Source organism: Anguilla rostrata, chromosome 17 (assembly GCF_018555375.3).
Source record: "Anguilla rostrata isolate EN2019 chromosome 17, ASM1855537v3, whole genome shotgun sequence".
NCBI lineage: Eukaryota > Metazoa > Chordata > Actinopteri > Anguilliformes > Anguillidae > Anguilla > Anguilla rostrata.
The window spans coordinates 30,415,041-30,431,273 of NC_057949.1; the positions used below are offsets into that span (position 1 = coordinate 30,415,041).

A 16,233-nucleotide genomic window follows, 5' to 3' on the forward strand; every position below is an offset into this window, starting at 1 on the left:
CTCCACCCCGCCAGCATCTCACTCCACCCCGCCAGCGTCTCACTCCACCCCGCCAGCGTCTCACTCCACCCCGCCAGCCTCTCACTCCACCCCGCCAGCTTCTCACTCCACCCCGCCAGCATCTCACTCCAACCCGCCGGCGTCTCACTCCACCCCGCCAGCATCTCACTCCAACCCACCCAGCAGCGTCTCACTCCACCCCGCCAGCGTCTCACTCCACCCCGCCAGCGTCTCACTCCACCCGCCAGCGTCTCACTCCACCCGCCAGCGTCTCACTCCACCCCGCCAGCTCTCACTCCACCCGCCAGCGTCTCACTCCACCGCCAGCGTCTCACTCCACCCGCCAGCGTCTCACTCCACCCCGCCAGCGTCTCACTCCACCCTGCCAGCGTCTCACTCCACCCAGCCATCGTCTCACTCCACCCTGCCAGCGTCTCACTCCACCCTGCCAGCGTCTCACTCCACCCCGCCAGCGTCTCACTCCAACCCGCCAGCGTCTCACTCCACCCTGCCAGCGTCTCACTCCACCCCGCCAGCGTCTCACTTCAACCCGCCAGCGTCTCACTCCACCCGCCAGCGTCTCACTCCACCGTACCGTAAAACCGCATTAGAGACGCAGTTAAATTAATCTGCCGGGTCAACGAGCCTTCCACCACAATAAAGCCCAAAACAAGCCAGCGACACTTATTACCGTACGGCTGTGAATATGAGCACTCATAAACATGCCTGCCAGGGCCCAGCATGTGTTTTAAAAATAAACAGCATCTAATTCTTATTTATATAAAAATGATTTCCGTGTCATAAAATCTGTTGACTTGGTGAATGCGGGCAGAAATTGCAGCGGTGTGCTTCGGTCGCGATGAATGGCTCGTTTTAGCCATCCTTGCTGGCTTTCTGTCTCTGAGAGTATTTACAGTCCACAGCCGTGAACATGACAGGGCTTTGAAAAATAAGCACAATAATAACATCGCTAAAAAAGCACCATGTACAGAACATACCGCATTCGCTTTTTCTCCACGGTTTGAGACCATTTTTATTTTATTTAAATTCGGAAAATTTAAGATTGTATGAAGATTGTTATTCGAGTAAGAGCTGGTGTGTGTGTGTGTGTGTGTGTGTGAGAGTGTGTGTGTGTGTGTGTGTGTGCGTGCGTGTGTGTGTCTGTGAGCGTGTGCGTGTGTGTGAGCGTGTGCATGTGTGTGTCTGTGAGCGTGTGCGTGTATGTGTGTGTGTGAGCGTGTGCATGTGTGTGTGCGCGTGTATGTGTGTGTCCGTGTGTATGTGTGTGTGTGTGTGTGTGTGCGTGTGTGTACCTGTGTGTGTGAGCGTGTGCATGTGTGTGTCTGTGAGCGTGTGTGTATATGTGTGTGAGTGTGTTCATGTGTGTGTCTGTGAGCGTGTGTGTGAGCGTGTGCATGTGTGTGTCTGTGAGCGTGTGTGTGTGTGTATGTGTGTGTGTGAGCGTGTGCATGTGTGTGTGCGCATGTATGTGTGTGTCTGTGTGTGTGTGTGTGTGTGTGTGTACTTATCAAAGCTTATCACCCTCATTGCAGGAGGTCTGTGACATTTTCTTTTCTGCAGTTTTGTCCACATGGTGGAGTGAGACGTATCACTGCTGTGGTTCGCCAGACCCAGGTCCTTCAATAAGGAAGTGAAGGGTTCTCCTCCAATCAGACGCGGCTCAGCTGGTGAGCTGCAGAGTGAGAGGAAGTGGCAGCTGACAGAGCTCACGCTGGAGATTTGAGCGAGGCCTTGTATCGATGTGTGCACATGTAGACCAGGGATGAAAAACAAGGGGTCAGCACTGGTGCCATGATCAGGGTGCTTGCACTGCTTCAGTATGTATCCTGCTGTATGAATGGATGCAGTGTAAAAAAACTAAAGCTGTGTAGGTTTTGCTGCATAAGAGCTAAATGACTGTATTGCATTTATAAAGATTAACTGAATTAGGCGCGCCCGTCTCCACCGCACGGCTCTCACTGGGGAGTTTTTAAAATTTATTTTTTGCATAATTTTCTGTACCTTTTTTGGGCTTCAGACTCAGTCTTGCCTATATATTTAATTTAATGTAGCACAGGGCAACGGGCTGGAAAGCCTGTTGCAGGACAAGCTCGGTGGCCCTTTAAATGCAGGTGTGTTTCAGAATGAGTGGAAAAGTACCGGCCCTTCCTCAGAGGACTCGACCCGCAGCAATACCCCCCCCCACTCTGTGACCCCCCCACACTCTGTGACCCCCCCGTGACCCGCCGTGTTTGGCTGCTCGGGTTCGATGAGAAAAGACGTGCAGAAGGTCACCCAGTGAAGAGGTTCAGGCTCTCAGCCAGTGCTGAGTCCCAGGTGCTGTGCGCCAGGTGAGCTGTTTGCTCCGCGCAAACCAACACTGTGGGGATTAGAGAGCAAACAGCACACACCCTGCCTTTCACAGCACATTCACAGCACTGGGACACCCTGTCCGCTCAGTGTGCGTGACCGCGTGACGCTGGCGTGTGGTCATACAGGAATACATGCTAAATATAATACATACGCATGTTCTGTAAGGTTTTAAAGGGCCCCATGGAGATCAGCGAAAGCTCAGGAGTGCTGCTGCAGCGGCCATTTTGGAACTGTACGACCACAGAGCTGAAATTCCACAGCTGTGACTCACTGGACAGCACCCCCACACTGTGCAGTCCTGTACACACACACACACACACACACACACACACACACACACACACACATTTTAATTTTTTCTTTAGGTCCACATTTATAAAATACATCATAAGGGCCCAAATGTATTTCAGTTGCTGTCTGATATACTTCCCTTGAGCAGCAGAAAGCATACTAGTAGGGATAACGCAAACAAAATGCAGGTTAGACATTTGCATCTCAATTGCACCGACAGGAAACATTATGGGTACAAGAAACATCTTTTCCTCCATATACCGCGACTGCCTATAATAGAGGAAACTGAGCAATATTTTGCTAGTCGCTTTGCTCACCATACTTTGATCTCCACACTCACACATAGACACACACAGTCTCACAGACACACACAGTTACACTCTCACTCACACACACACAAAAAAGCTTCCGTGCTCACAAGTTTTAAATTTCAGAAAACGAGCACAGGCAGACCCCACAAGCTGCTTTCTCCATTTTGTCTGGCCGGGGCTCACACATGTACTCAGACACACATAATCCCCTTTGTCTTGGTGTCTGAGAAAGAGCTCAGCATTCACCATTGACTTTATTCCTTAAGTATAAATAGAAATAATATCCTGCCTTATTATGCTGAAGGCAGTCACGGGCACTCCATTACTCCGACGTCTGGAGCTCGTCCAACTGGACGGATTCCTGCAAGCTATTCATCAACGGGACACATATTCACTTATGATTGGCCACTTTGGGGATAGCAGCCTATCGGATCGTCGCAAGGGTTTCGTCCGTGTCAGAGATGCAGTCCCCTCATACGCCCAGTAGGGTGCGCTGCAGCGCATAAGACCAGAAATGAAAATTCACCGCATGACATTAACTGTTTCATGGCAACATGGCAACCATACACATTCTAGCCTCTGGCACAAACAGAAAATGACCTTAATAGATCCATTTGGAACTTTAAAAGCCACCAATGAAGGTCGCTATGGGGGATCTCATTTACTCACAAAATACCTAATTAAGCAATGCTGTACATAGGCTCATAATGCTTGTGCTGTTATAACCCGAGCAATATACCAGTTATATTAGCTGGCTACACTTCTTTTCCAGTCCTTACAAACAATATGAAATGATAATTATAATATCTAATGTACCTAGCTTCTGTGGGTTAACACACATATGATGCAGCTTGTTAGACAGTGACAAAATGCTACACCTTTTTTGCATAAATTTTTGCATAGTATAAAAACACCACAAACAAACAAGCATGTCTTCCAGCAATGAATATCTGTGTTGGGAAAATGACTGTGGAAAGCTGGATGCAGTCTGAGTGTGAACATGGAGCTGTTAGCGTGCCTATAGTGGTTAGCGTGCCTGTAGCTGTTAGCGTGCATGTAGTGGTTAGCGTGCCTGTAGCTGTTAGCCTGCATGTAGTTGTTAGCGTGCCTGTAGCTGTTAGCGCGCATGTAGCTGTTAGCGTGCATGTAGTGGTTAGCGTGCCTATAGCTGTTAGCGTGCATGTAGTGGTTAGCATGCATGTACTGGTTAGCGTGCCTGTAGCTGTTAGCGTGCCTATAGCTGTTAGCGTGCCTGTAGCTGTTAGCGTGCCTATAGCTGTTAGCGTGCCTGTAGCTGTTAGAGTGCCTGTAGCTGTTAGCGTGCATGTAGTGGTTAGCGTGCCTGTGTGTTCAGAGCTGGATTGTCACAGAGAGGTCAGCTGACTCGGTCTGCTTGTTTGGAGCGCAGAGAGAGGTTTGCCAGCTAGTTAAGTAATAAATAACTATCCACAGCCACTTACACTGTCAGCAGAGACCTGCAGTCTAATGTGTGAGTTTCCCACATTAAGGGTCAATGTCACACGCACCCAGCTGATAAAATGTCAAGCATATTAATAAAATAAATTGTTGGCAATTCCACTGAAATGCGAGTTATGAACTAGCTCCTCCCACTCAACAGTATCAGCTGTGATTTAACCGTCTAATCAGAGGATCTGTCCCTGTTTTTATTTAACTGTATTATTGCTATTTGAATAGACTATGTAAAGTGGTTAAAAAATCCAAACCTGTGCCCTTCTCTACAATATTTACATGAAATATTAGAGCAAATATTTTGGTTCACAGTAAAAATAATAATAATACTAATAATAACCACATTAAAGAGGTGTATGTGTATATATATCTATGTATATATGTGTGTGTGTGCTTGTGTGTGTGCAGATTTTAAAAAAACTGCCTGATATAATTCTGGATGGAGAAAAACTGGAGCCTTTGGGGGAGTATTTGTTTGACAAGTGTATAACAGACCTGTGGAGAGATGATAAACCCACTTGACCACGGGGCTGAAGTAAACGGGCTGTTCTGAGCCCGGGGTTATGCTGTTAAAGCAGCGGTGTAGCACTGCTCCGTTATGGGTGATCGGTGGAGGCGCGGCTTTAATGATTACACACAGCGGTGACATCGCTCTCAGTCCTCCTGCGCTGTCACACACAGCGGTGGCATCGCTCTCAGTCCTCCTGCGCTGTCACACACAGCGATGACATCGCTCTCAGTCCTCCTGCGCTGTCACACACAGCGATGACATCGCTCTCAGTCCTCCTGCACTGTCACACACAGCGGTGACATCGCTCTCAGTCACACACAGCGGTGACATCGCTCTCAGTCCTCCTGCGCTGTCACACAGCAGTGACATCGCTCTCAGTCACACACAGCGGTGACATCGCTCTCAGTCACACACAGCGGTGACATCGCTCTCAGTCACACACAGCGGTGACATCGCTCTCCGTCCTCACACACGTAGCTCTGCGCTGTTTCACAAGGCACTGTTACACACGGCACTGTTACACACAGCGCTGTTTCACACTGCGCTGTTTCACACTGCGCTGTCACACACAGCGGTGACATCGCTCTCAGTCCTCACACACGTAGCACTGTGCTGTTACATACGGCCCTTCGCCACTGCACGTCAGGAAACTAAACGCTTAAATACTGTCTCTTCCTCTGAGCCGCACGCGTGCGGTCTGCGGGGCCAACGGGATTTCAGCGGGCCCCGGGTCTCAGACAGACCTGCCGCCGGCGTGTCGCTCGGGGCAGAGCCACCGGTTTAAGAGCTGAATCGGTGACTCGTTTGTTTCAGCCGAACACCTGAAAGGAAGACTGATTGTTCGCGGGGCTTCGGCAGCACGAGCGCGAGCCCAGAGGGGCAGCGTTTTAGCGCCGTTTCCGTCTCGTCCCGTCCGGTGAACACTGCCTCAGAACCCCGCCCAACCGGCCTGCGGAAAGGAAAGAAGGGTGACAAACCTTTTTTTTTTTTTTTAGATATAATTGTTTGACTTCCCCAGTTATCCATTGGCTATCTTCATAAAAGACTTGGCACTTCTGAATGCATATTCTCGATTGAATAATTTTTCCTGTGGCCTAGACACATTCACTCAGGCGATTCGTTCACTCAGACGATTCGTTCATTCAGACGATTCGTTCATTCAGACGATTCGTTCATTCAGACGATTCGTTCATTCAGACGATTTCTTCACTCAGGCGATTCGTTCACTCAGATGATTTGTTCACTCAGGCGGCTCTTGGAGAAAGGAGCGAAGCTCCATTAAACTACCCGATTCTGAGCACAGGGACGGAACCCTAAAGGGACGGAACCCATCAGGTAGCCTGCTGCCTCGTGGATCCTGGTTTTGGCAGGAGGAAGGCCAGGATTCCCGGGGCAGGGGGTTCCCTGGGGTGGGCTGACCCGGGACAGCCTGGTTTTGGGGCAGAGAAGCCCAGAGGGGTTCGGCTGGTTGTGTGGAACTCACAGCACGTGCAGAAGCATCGCGGCCAGACTTGGAGCCCCAAACCTGGAAGACTCGTGTCGCCCCACTCACACAGATATCAGGAGGGAGATGAATGTCCTAAACCAGCCCAAAGCGCTCAGGTTATCTTTAACTCTGGAGTAAAAATAGCACTTCCCCCCGAGACACTGCGCTGCTTTTAAAACACAGCTTTAGAACTCCAGCATTTTATTTTACCGGCCTGGAACCATTTATTACACACTTCCTGCTTCATATATTTTACTACTGAGTTACTGCTACTGATATAAATGCTTTTACAAGCTCCATGGGACCAGCTTTTATTTTATTTATTTTTTTATGAAGTAGTTATTATGCATTATATATTATGAAGTACCTCACTTATTGTAAAACATTGTCTGCATGCTTGAAACGTTTCATGTATAGTATTGCCATCAAGAAATAAGCAGGCTTCCACTGAATCTGATAATGTAATGTATATTAGAGTAAGATTCCTTTCCCACAGATGCACATTTTCAGTTTTATTTTCAACACGTATTGCAGTCTTTACACATCATGAGCCACGCCCTTTTAAGGTGATGACTGTGAGCTCGTCTGTCAGGAGGGGTGGAGTTTAGAAGACAGGAAGTGCTGTCCTGATGCATAATTCTGCTGATTTCTGACGCAGGAGGAAGGCTGTTTGCATAAGGACATCTGGTGCCCCTTTTGGTGTTTTGATTCACAGAAACATTTTTGTTTTGTGTCTGAATTGAGGTGTTTTTGGTTACTACAACCCTTATCACTTGGTGAATTTGTGCTTTATTCCAACGTGCCTTGCAGTTTTAGGAAAAGCCAGTTATTACACAGTGGACCTCTGTTGAAAATGAAATTGTTTTTGGCATTATTCCGCACCTTTTCAGTATTGGTGTGTGGTCTTCATTAATCTATCTAATCTGTCTTTAGATCTATTTGTCGGTTTATATGTTTGGTATATAATACGGAATCAGTAACAGTAGCTTATCATTGAAAGTATACAATAGGCAAAAGATTTGGCTTCTAATAAACTAATCTAATCAAACTAATAATTTGATTCTGGACTGTTGTGATGTACTTGTCACATGAAAGAAATGTCAACCATTGCTTTTAAGGTACAAAACAACACACTTAAAAAAATAATAAACTTTTTACAAACTCTGCTCCATTCCAGAGCTGGCTGCCTCAGAGCTACTGACTGATCTTCTGGACTCTCGTAGCCGGGGAAATGGGCTGCCGTTCAGAAACTGGAGTGATATCACAGCATTGCCAAATGATGTAGTGTTTCTGCGACTGAGCCAGTTCTTCACTGTCTCTATTTACATTTCCAAAAGACATGGTTTATATGAGCAGCATCTTGTAAGGAACATTATGTTTTTCACCCAGAGGGCCTTCTCCAGTATGTTATAATAAATATTAGTGCTTGCCCATTTATCTCTCCGTAGTCATGTTCCCTGAAATAGGAATCGTCCAGGAAGGACCAAGACAATTGTTCCCTCAAAAAGTTCTGTTTGTGCATCAAGCGAAGACAGTGAAATAGTTTTGTTAGCATGGGTTCCTCAGTGAGCTGCTGTCTCACCTGACTATAAACTAAATCATTCTAAACTATATAAACTAAAACCTCCAGCTTATCTATAAACTAAATCATTCCAACCTCCAGCTTATCTATAAACTAAATCATTATAACCTCCAGCTTATCTGAGGATATTTAATATATTCCATGTAACACAACTTATGCAAGTCATGCAATCATACATGATCTTTCATTACCATAGTTTATTATTATTATTATTTTTTTTTAACCTTTGATACATTCTTAAAGCTACTTTCAATAACTGAAATATGGAGCAAGGTGCACTATGTACAACTGTGAATTATGAAACTAAAATTAGCTAAATCTTTTAAATCTTTTTAATGTCCACAAACATCCATGTATGTGTACATTTACATGAAAACAAAACATGATTACATAAGCAGGTGATCAGCAGATTTTTATGAAAAATTATGGCCTTAAAAATATTTGTTACTCTGATTGGATATCACATAAAATAAATACAATCCCTATAGTGAATAACAACTCACTAAATTTCCAGTCCTTCATGAAGTGTGGGAGGTGGCAGGGGTGCATTTTTTCCACTCAAACGCTGAACAGACTGAAACGCCTTAGTTACATACAGATTTCAAAGTTTTTAAAAGTAAACAGCCCAGCCGTAGAAGAAAAGACCTGGAAGAGCAGAGGGTTTGTTTGAACATTAAACAGGTATTTGAACAAAGGAGTCGAGCTGAAAGGTGATTTGTTATCTCAGACTGTAGGATGTGAGCCAGTTTCGAGATGCACTGAGAAAACAGCCTGCGTACACATTGGCCGAGGAACTCCTAACAGCAAGGGAACGATTCCATCACAAAAGAAGAACGGATGAGTCACACCACCTCAGCAAGCGACTTGCAGCATTATACACTCCCTGCCTGAACCCGCCAGCGTTTCCTAAACAAATAGAGAGCTAGTAATGATGTTATTTTTATTTCTGTATCAATTTCTTTTAGTAAGCATGCACGCGTATTACTGAAACAATAACTGACGACAGTGTTTCGGGAGGATAAATATCACTTTAATGCTATTTCCTTGTTGTCTGGGCTCCCTCGCTTGTGCGTTCCGGCCTGTGCTGCTCTGGGATTTTGAGAGAAACGCACCTCGTTTACAGAATTATATGCATCACTAAAAATATAGCACACCGCTACCGGCACCCGGCCCTACACTGACACCCACAATTACCTTCTCTGTTCAATTACAACTCGCCAAAGGAATTCTAGGGAAGGAGAAATAACGAGAGAGAGAGAGGATCTGGGCGACTGAGCGAATGTGAGGCAGGTAATGACGAGCGTGTTCTCTGAATCACACCTCCGCACACCTAAACAGGCCGCGGTTTTGAGATCCTATTACCTCAAGCTCCAGAGAGAGCTGCGGAAATGTGTTGGGCTCCGGAGTTTAACAGGCACCGTGTCTGTGCTCCACCTTCACACAGAGCCTTATTTATTCTTATTTGTTTTGTTTTTTTCTTCCGTGACACATCCATCCAATAAATATCCTCCCCCCACCCCCACCCCCATCCCCATCCCCATCCCCATAAAGAAAAGTAAGTAGACGGAGCTGTTCAGTTCCTTCTGGGTCACTGGCTCAACGAGGCCAGCCAGGATCTTTTCACTTTTTTATTTTTAAGCAGTCGTCGTGATTGACCACCCAATTACATGCCATCGCTGCCTGCGCTGGCCCGGTCTGTGATAACAGCATCCCGGGAGCCGAAAAAGTCGCAATTAAACTTATTTATCCGGCTTCATCTCTTTCACCGGGTCCGAGTCCGAAATGTGCAGATTTGTGTGTCTGATGCGGTTTTGCGTTGTTCGCTCTGCGTTGGACTTCCACATTTCCCTGCAGTGCTCGTCCCTCTTCCTCATTAGACCACCATATTTACAGAATGCAGCATATTCCCTTTCACACAGGATATGGGAACGGGGAGAGACACAAACAAGAAAGGGAGATTTTAGTTCAGAGTTCTTGGCTCCGAATATTACTCTGCTCAGGTTTACTGACAGGACACGCTTTTCATTACATTGTATCTATTTAACAGACACTTGTACCCACAGGGAAGTACAATACAAGACAAACGCAAATATAGTGACCTGATTAATATGAGAAGTACAGCCAGACCAGGCTAATAACATTTCCAGACCAGCGAGTAAAGACTCCACATCGCTAAAGCTCTGTAACACCCCTGCAAAAAAACGGGGGACTTGTCCAGAATTATGTAGCGGAGCTCTCTGCAGGCGCGAGTGTGTTAAGGACAGCAGTGTCACCCTCAGAAATCGATATAACGGCCTGATTATTTCCTTGTGCAGTATTTCCCTCCTGTCTCAGATCGCACCTTTTACGAGTGACATCTAATTCAGGCTGGATATTGGCCCGTTGGTCCGTTCTCTCCGAGCCGGTGACTGTGAAGAATGAGCACGGCCGCAGCCGCGGCTCGTAAAGGCGACATAATCACCCATCTCCCGAACGCTACTGAACAAAAAAGAGAGGAAAAATGGGGGGTTTGTGATTCAAATGTAAACTGGAACATTACAAACCTACAAGCTAATAAATGGGGATTTATAGGCAAACTGATGGGAATATGAGAATGTGTTAACTGGCAGAATTCTGTGGTGGAAATTCGGAAAGAAATGCCACTTGGGAACCGTATACTTGCGTCCCAGATGGTGAACGGACATCTGAACAAAGCACGTCCCTCGGGTATTTCACCTGATATCTCAACCTCAGAACCCTCCCACACCTGGAACTACTCGTTACCCACCTGGGTGTTCCTTTGGTGAAGAGATGCCAGTTTCAGCATGTGGCTCTTACAGGTCATAGTCTCATTAAAGCTGGCTCATACACTAAAGGCAGGAGTGTTAACTTTCACTTAGGTAAGTCGACATCAAGTAAGATAAATAAAGCAATTTTGTAACAAATATGATGTGTAACGTTTAAATAGAAAAAAAAGTTTTGCCTTTTGATCATTTTCCTGAAGCGATTTTCAAACTTCAAATGGATGTCATGTGGTGAATCCTCACAAATAACAGACCAGACAAAACCTCCCTGGCCTTTCCCAAGATGCACTGCACAACAACAGCTCAGTGTCTGGAAGTTTTCCTTATGGGGAATTCGCACACTTTAGGGGTAAAATCGCAGTTAGTGAAGACACCTCAGAAACGTATTTTTCTGCACGACTGAAGGACGTCATCAGGACTGAACAGCGCAGACGCAGAAACATTTGCATGTAAGCAAACATTTCAAAGCTGCGAAAGGAATTCATTGAAAACAAGTTTAATTTGTACAATGATGATCTGCATTCAATAAATATCAAAGTGAAAGTTAGTGTTAATTTTTAAATTTGGCAAGTTAATTTTGAGGATTGTTTAACTCACTAAACTGTGTGTACCATGAAAAACACGAATACTTGTTTTCAATTGTCAAAACGACGGACAAATGTTATTGGATCCAGGCCAGCCCTCTCTATGTCACACACTTTGCATACAGTGATCGCGTATGTAGGGGTTTATGTAATGCGGTAGGGGTCACGGAGCTTAGTGTGTCTGGGGAACTTCTGGGGAAAGCATTTGCAAGTCATTTAACAGTAAAAACACCTGTATCTGACTGGAGCGTGAAATTAATTTGAATTTTTCTTGGGAGAAAAAAAGTCTAGAATTTAAAAATGAGTCCAGTGAGAGTACTCCGGTCGACACATCCAGCACGCAGCTGGCCCCTCCAGGACCCGCTTTACAGACCGTGGGGGGAGGGGTACGCCTATGGCATGCTTTTACCGTAAATGGCCATTGAGAGGCACTGTTGTGCACAAAGTGAGCTAGCTGGGAATTTGGCTGCTGTGGAATTTGGGCAGTGAGGTAAAAAGAACGAAAGGCTATGAAGCAATGAAATAACAGACAAGTCTATTACTCTACTGTGTGTTCTACAATGAATAGGCCTCCTAAATACATATTTTAAAGACTTCCTTCCAGGTTTGTTGAAAGGAAAAAAGAAAATCCACACAGAGTGTATGTGTGTGTGAGAGTATAGCGCTGAGAGTATTTGTGCGAGTATAGTGCTGAGAGTATGTGTGTGTGGAGTATAGTGCTGAGAGTATGTGTGTGTGGAGTATAGTGCTGAGAGTATGTGTGTGTGAGAGTATAGCGCTGAGAGTATGTGTGTGGGAGTATAGCACTGAGAGTGTTTGTGTGTGAGAGTATGGGTGTGAGAGTACAGCGCTGAGAGTATATGTGTGTGGAGTATAGCACTGAGAGTATGTGTGTGTGAGAGTATAGCTCTGAGAGTATGTGTATGAGAGTGCAGTGCTGAGAGTATGTGTGTGTGGGAGTATAGAACTGAGAGTATGTGTGTGTGAGAGTATAGTGCTGAGAGTATGTGTGTGTGAGAGTATAGCTCTGAGAGTATGTGTATGAGAGTGCAGTGCTGAGAGTATGTGTGTGTGGGAGTATAGCACTGAGAGTGTTTGTGTGTGAGAGTATAGTGCTTAGAGTATGTGTGTGGGAGTAAAGTTCTGAGTGCAGGTTTTTGGGAGTACTGCGCAGGTGGAGATGGATCTCTGATATAATCCCCCCTCACCTATCTGACCCCGCCCTTCTTGACCACACCAGAAAGTTAAAGGGGAGAAATAATTTGAGTATTTGAGTTGCAACGATCATTTCCCATGTTCCCTTCTTGAGACGCTGGTAGAAATTATTTGGGACTGGAGTGAAACTTTCTGAGATCCTGGTGAGAGGGTCTGAGAACACATTTCTTCCTGGCCAATACACGTCTTATCCAGCCCCCCCCCCCCCCCCCCCCCCCCCGAAAGCCCCAAACCAACAAAGGGCACATAAATAATCTTTGCAAACTCAGCGGTTTTTTGTTATATCGGGCTGTCCCCTCTGGAACCGGCCGAGCGGGGCTGGGGTCCCACGCCGATGGGGATGTGCTCAGATAGTGATTGTTATGTCACAGCTGGGAGAACTTCACTGATGTGAATGCAGCCCCATTCTGCCGAGTCTTACATGCGTGACCGGTATGACAGTTTTAGAACCTAAGAACATGCACACACGTCTGTCTGTGTGTAATAAAAACTAAGCTAAACTTAAATTTTGATACCTTAGGGCTTGAGATAAAATCTGCAGTTTTGAATTGACAGCAGAACAGAACGGTAAAGATAAAAGGCCACGGTGAAGAAGACGTGAAACACTCAGCAGCACACACACCGCTACCAAACCGAGCAACCACTCCGCTTCGCTTTATCTAGCAGGTCCCATGTTACTGATGAGATGCTAAAATGTGCAGTTCTCCATTTATTTGGCTTGTTTTACATTTACGGATACGGTAGAGAGGTGTTCAGCACACCTCAGCTTAAAACAGGGAGCAACATCTATATTATCATGATTAATTACGCCTATGAAGTCATCACTCAAGTGTGAATTTGAGGACAGGAGTATACTCTGTAGCACTCAGTGTAATAATGTATCATAATTCAGCCTCACCTTGAGCCCTGTGGAGGAAGAGCAGTGATTTACTGCAGCGCTGTAAGTCACCGAGCTGGAGTAACATGCACATATATATTTTTTGTCAAACATACAGTTGATCTGAAAAGCACATGCACTTTAAAAAGACAATGAATTTCCCCCTCCAGTGCATTTTATAACTCTGCGCAGTGTGCTGCTTAAACTGTGTTTATGTGCTGTAAGAAAGACGCCCTGTCAGGGGAGTCCGGGCTGGGACCGGGAAGAGCATTTATTACCTGCGCTTTCATGGGCCTCAGCAGACCCTGCAGCGCGTTTCTGCATACGCAGGTCCACTGCGCTGCTCTCCTGCGCTGCTCTCCCGCGCAGGTCTGCTGTGCTGCTCTCCCGTGCAGGTGCACTGTGCTGCTCTCCCGCGCTGCTCTCCTGCGCTGCTCTCCCGCGCAGGTCCACTGTGCTGCTCTCCTGCGCTGCTCTCCCGCGCAGGTCCACTGTGCTGCTCTCCTGCGCTGCTCTCCCGCGCAGGTCCACTGTGCTGCTCTCCTGCGCTGCTCTCCTGCGCTGCTCTCCCGCGCAGGTCCACTGTGCTGCTCTCCTGCGCTGCTCTCCCGCGCAGGTTCACTGTGCTGCTCTCCTGCGCTGCTCTCCCGCGCAGGTCCACTGTGCTGCTCTCCTGCGCTGCTCTCTCGCGCAGGTCTGCTGCTCTGCTCTCCTGCGCTGCTCTCCCGCGCAGGTCCACTGCGCTGCTCTCCTGCGCTGCTCTCCCGCGCAGGTCCACTGTGCTGCTCTCCTGCGCTGCTCTCCCGCGCAGGTCCACTGTGCTGCTCTCCTGCGCTGCTCTCCCGCGCAGGTCCACTGTGCTGCTCTCCTGCGCTGCTCTCCCGCGCAGGTCCACTGTGCTGCTCTCCTGCGCTACTCTCCTGCGCTGCTCTCCCGCGCAGGTCCACTGTGCTGCTCTCCTGCGCTGCTCTCCCACGCAGGTCCACTGTGCTGCTCTCCTGCGCTGCTCTCCCACGCAGGTCCACTGTGCTGCTCTCCTGCGCTGCTCTCTCGCGCAGGTCTGCTGCTCTGCTCTCCTGCGCTGCTCTCCCGCGCAGGTCCACTGCGCTGCTCTCCTGCGCTGCTCTCCCGCGCAGGTCCACTGTGCTGCTCTCCTGCGCTGCTCTCCCGCGCAGGTCTGCTGCTCTGCTCTCCTGCGCTGCTCTCCCACGCAGGTCCACTGTGCTGCTCTCCGGCGCTGCTCTCCCGCGCAGGTGCACTGTGCTACTCTCCCGCGCAGATCTGCTGCTCTCCTCTCCTGCGCTGCTCTCCCACGCAGGTCCACTGTGCTGCTCTCCTGTGCTGCTCTCCCGTGCAGGTCCACTGTGCTGCTCTCCTGCGCTGCTCTCCCGCGCAGGTCTGCTGCTCTGCTCTCCTGCGCTGCTCTCCCGCGCAGGTGCACTGTGCTGCTCTCCCACGCAGGTCCACTGCGCTGCTCTCCTGTGCTGCTCTCCCACACAGGTCCACTGCGCTGCTCTCCTGTGCTGCTCTCCCACACAGGTCCACTGCGCTGCTCTCCTGCGCTGCTCTCCCACACAGGTCCACTGCTCTGCTCTCCTGCGTTGCTCTCCCACGCAGGTCTACTACGCTGCTCTCCTGCGCTGCTCTCCCGCGCAGGTCCACTGTGCTGCTCTCCTGCGCAGGTCCACTGTGCTGCTCTCCTGCGCTGCTCTCCCACGCAGGGAGAATGCATCCCATGCCGTAACAGCCACAGAGGACACCGCCGAGCACTTACCGCCTGGCACACATGCTTTACTCAGCCCGGCTAAGTGCTCACGGTCAGCCTCACTCAACACACTGTCAGCCACCATTACGCTTCTGCACCTAACACTAAAAATGACTGAGATAAGCAAAACCCGGCAGGCAGGTGGAGGAAAGGATTAACCCTTCCCATCCCTTTAGAATGAAAGCGGGGAAGATGGGAGGGTGGAGTAACACAGTGATGGAGTAACACTGCAATGGAGTAACACAGCAGTGGAGTAACACTGCGATGGAGTAACACAGTGATTGAGTAATACAGTGATGGCATAACACAGTGGTGTAGTAACACAGCAGTAGAGTAATACAGTGGTGGAGTAACACTGGTGGGAGCTGGGAGCAGGGAGATGGGAGCTGGGAGATGTGAGATGGGAGCTGAGAGATGGGAGCTGGGAGATGGGAGATGGGAGCTGAGGGCTGGGAGATGGGAGATGGGAGCTGAGGGCTGGGAGCTGGGAGATGGGAGCTGAGAGCTGGGAGATGGGAGCTGGGAGCTGAGAGCTGGGAGCTGGGAGATGTGAGATGGGAGCTGAGAGCTGGGAGCTGGGTGGTTTAATTGCACTGATGACATTGATTGTTCATTAGGTGGGTAAGTTAGTGGCTCCACAGTGGGCTGCCTCTGGGGCCGGTACAGTCGCATACAGTACACCTGCTTCAGCCGGACCTCTTAATCTGCACAGTGAGGACCCAGCGGGGGTGGAAGGAGCTCACCCCTGCCCCCCCCGCCCCCCCTCGCACACATGTTGGTTGTATACAGGCACAGGGTTTTAGCCAGACATCACGTAGGGGAGCAGTACAATGTAAGGACCATGGTGACTGTGGTAGGGGCGGGGGGATGAGAATCCGGTTCAGACGCGTTCTTGCGTGTTCCATACGAGCGCCTTGCTGAGCGGCACGCGTGCGCTTCCTGTGTTCACGCGCAGCGCCGTCGAGAGCGGAGTCGGACCGGGATG

General features: G+C 48.5%; 1 long non-coding RNA gene across 1 annotated transcript in view; it reads left to right on the forward strand.

The window, feature by feature from the left end:
* LOC135243971 (uncharacterized) overlaps window positions 1-1,953 on the forward strand; it is a 4,217-nt gene extending 2,264 nt beyond the window's left edge. The window contains exon 2 of the long non-coding RNA XR_010326867.1: window positions 1,582-1,953. This is a non-coding gene — a long non-coding RNA (uncharacterized LOC135243971). The remainder of the gene's footprint in view (window positions 1-1,581) is intronic.
* Window positions 1,954-16,233: the final 14,280 nt, after the last annotated feature.